The sequence below is a fragment of the Mus caroli genome, chromosome 1, assembly GCF_900094665.2.
Source record: "Mus caroli chromosome 1, CAROLI_EIJ_v1.1, whole genome shotgun sequence".
NCBI classification, from domain to species: Eukaryota; Metazoa; Chordata; class Mammalia; order Rodentia; family Muridae; genus Mus; species Mus caroli.
The window spans coordinates 40,111,053-40,114,585 of record NC_034570.1 but is presented as its reverse complement, the minus strand read 5'-3'; the positions used below and the strand labels follow the sequence as shown (position 1 = coordinate 40,114,585).

General features: G+C 39.8%; 1 non-coding gene across 1 annotated transcript; it reads right to left on the bottom strand.

Moving 5' to 3' along the window:
- Positions 1-1,509: 1,509 nt before the first annotated feature.
- On the bottom strand, positions 1,510-1,640 carry LOC115032437. Its single transcript, XR_003838114.1, has one exon. It is a non-coding gene; the product is annotated as a small nucleolar RNA SNORA55 (small nucleolar RNA).
- Positions 1,641-3,533: the final 1,893 nt, after the last annotated feature.

The following is a 3,533-nucleotide window of genomic DNA, read 5'->3' as shown; positions in this document are numbered from 1 at the left end:
ATGTGACCAGTTATTCTAACTCAATCTTAGACTGGTCTAGTAATAATTCCAGTGTTAGAGATTCATATTGAAGATAGCTAAACATTCTTATTTACCTAACAAAGTTAATTTGGAGCACAGCCTCCTCTCCCAGGAAGATTGCAGCCTTTCTGTGATTCTCAAGGCCAGCTCCTCCACACTGGCAGCTCAAGACCTAGCTTGATCGTTGTTAATTTGCAACTGAATGGAGTACCGGGACTTCTTCAAAGAAGCTTTTATACTGTTGCTTTTCACTGCCCCACCTTTGTTTCTCAAGCAGGTCAGCCACGCTGTTCAGCCTGACTGCAGCAGGTGTAAAGCCTTGCCTCCAACATTGCAGGTGACAGTTATTAATCTTCATCAAGAAGCATTCTAAGTACATATTGTGGCCTTTGTCTGAATTAGGAATAAGGTGTGCTTTGAGGGCTGGTTAGTCAATGACAGGCAACCAGATTTCAGAACCATATCATTCTAAGACAGATGTACATGCCAAAAGGCCGTGGCTGTTGATAACACACCACAGAGCCATGTTTGTGTGAAATATAACACAAACTAGCTGCATGTAGCCTCCAAGATGGAATTGGATGGTTCGGGAAAATCTGAGATCCTAAGACGGGCACAGCCGCCAGACACCATAACTCCCAGGCAGGACTATAGAGCATAAATAAATTTTATGCCTCAGTCCAGTTTTATTTGATATTATTTAAAGGGGGGGAAAATGTAACCTCCTTCAGCCTAGGCAGGCTGGTTCAGACTGTACGCCACTGACCAGGGCCACCTGCTGTGCTGCTTCTCTGACTCAACTAGTTTCTTTTGATGGGACACTGCCTGCCATCTGCCATGAGGCCGAACCGGTTCTCCAAGACTTTCCGGAGTTAACTACAACCCGTGAATCTGGTGAATTGGGGGATGGGTTTCCCTCTTTATAAGCACAGACTTTTTAATTAAACATTCACACCTTGAACAGACTAGCATGTCTTGGTTCCATTATTTCTCGACCCGCCCAGATTCCCTCTTCTTTTTCAGCTCCGGTTGCCTCCCAGGCTCAAACCCGGACATGAGAGCCATAGGCCGGCTCCAACAACATTGAAGAGAGTCAATGAAGAAGATATCAGAAGATTGAAAGACGTTCCAGGCTTGTGGAATGGTAGGATTAACATAGTAAAATGACACTCCTATCAAAGTAATGTAAAGATTCAAAGCAATCCCATCAAAATTCCAACATTATTCTACAAAGAACTTGAATGGAAAATTTTCAGCTTTATATGGGAACACAAAAAACTCAGAATAGCTAAAACAATCCTGAATAATAAAAGAATGGCTTTTATTCTGTATCACTGTCCTGATCTCAAGTTGAATTCAAGCACCATGGTAATAAGAACAGCATGATATTGGACTAAAAACAGCTATGTTGATCAATAGAATTAAATAGAAGATGAAGATATAAGTCCCTACACTAGTGGACACCTGATTTTTTTTTTCTCCCTCAGGGAGTGTGGCAGAGTTGTAGAGATAGGCCCCAGGGCAGATGGAAATGACCTGTCTGGATTTCCTCTGCTCTAGTATAGCCCTGTCTGTCCCCAGACCGGCACCAAGCAGCAGGCCTGGGAAAGATTTAGTGCTGGACACCTAATTTTTGACAAAGAAACAAAACAGTACATTTTGGAAAAAGATACAATCGTCAATAAGCAATGCTGATCAAACTACATACCTGCACATACAAGAATAAGAATAGATTCATTTATATCAGCCTGTATAAAATGTAACCCCAAAGAGATCAAGGACATCAACATAAAACCAGACATCCTGAATCTGGAAAGGATTTTCTGAGTAGGATCTCAATAGTTTTGGCATTAAGACCAAAAACCAACAAATGGATCTAATGATGTTAAAAGTTTCTATTACAGCACAGGACCCCTTCATTTGAGCAAAGAGGCATCATACAGAGCAGGAAAAATGCTTTACATGTGACTATACAAAGAACTAAAAAAAAAAAAAAAGGTACATCAAGGGAAAAAAACAATAAATATATAGAACTAAACATTTATCAAAAGATGAAACACAAATGGTTGTGAAGCACTTAAGAAGGGTCCACTTTCTTATCCCTCAGGTAAATGTAAATTAAAAGGCTTTGAGATTGAATCCTACCCAATTCAGAATGACCAAAATTTGTACAACAAATGGAAGCATATGATGGTGAGGATGTGAGAAAGGGGGAATACTATTCACTGCTGGTATGAGGGCCAAATATTCTAGCCACTATGGAAATCAGTTTGGCAGCTCCTAAACAATCTGAAAATAGATCTGTCTAAGATCCAACTGTACCACTCCTGGGCATATACATAGAGAACTCTATACCCTACTACAGGAATTCTTGCTGATCTGTATGCCTTCCTGCTTTATTCATAATAGTAAAAATTGGAAACAGTCTAGATGTTTACCAACTGGTGAATGGGCAATGAAAATGTGATACATTTACACAAGAGAATATAATATGCTTTTAAGAAAAAGGAGCTTAGGAAATTTGCAGGTGGACAAAGCTAGAAAACAAATCATTGGGTGTGAGATAACCCAGACCTCAAAATATATGTTTTTTTCTTACATGTGGACATTAGCTGTTATGCTTCCAATATGCTATTCAGTAGCTGAATAACCACAGAGGTGTGGTTCCTAGTAAGGACATGGAGAGGACCTTCCAAGGAAGGGAAGAAGAAAATAACATCATGGAGGTATACTGAAGAAACTAATGGTCTAAATTCAGAGGCTCATGTTTGCATAGCTAGAATATACACATGAAGCTATCTCCACTGCCTTTATTTACTGTATTTATGAGCATAGTTACAGAAGGGGTCTCTTAGAATATAGGGTTTCCAGTCTTCTGGAATTAGTGGGCAAAGTTATGTCCAATGAGGCTTTTCAATATGGCTTGTTAAGGACCTAGACAACTTAGGTTGAGTGTTATCTTTCCTATACCATAACTGAAAAACTGGTAAGTTGTTTAACATCTCCTAACCCTAGTTTCCTCATATTAATAATATGACATGGCTAGTGGGAGAGTTAAATGAAATTAATGAGGGATCAGACCGAGTAACAAATTAGGCACATTTAAGGGTTAGGGAATCTGAAAGTGAATAGCTTTAATTCTTTGGACAGAAGCAGGAATGACCTTGGTTTTGTGCTGGCTAGATGCCAGAAATGCCAGAAGAGAGCTCTTATTTCATGTTGTTCTCCTAAAAGGGTCCCTGCCTAGAGTGTATACTTGAGGGTATGACTGAAATTCCATCCTAGACACTACCCCTTTGGGGAACAGTTTTGAATGGGTGATACATATGGTTGTATCATCTGATTCCATCCCACTTTCGAAATGATTTTAAGGTCTTGTGTGAAGAATGTTACATTAGTTCTAGAAGCCATTAAGGATAGAAATGGAGCCTCTGTTTAGACTTATTGGTGGGAAGCTATTACTTCTTGGTCAAAAGAAGGAGTCCCCCCTCTAGCTGTGTGTAGAGGTGTGA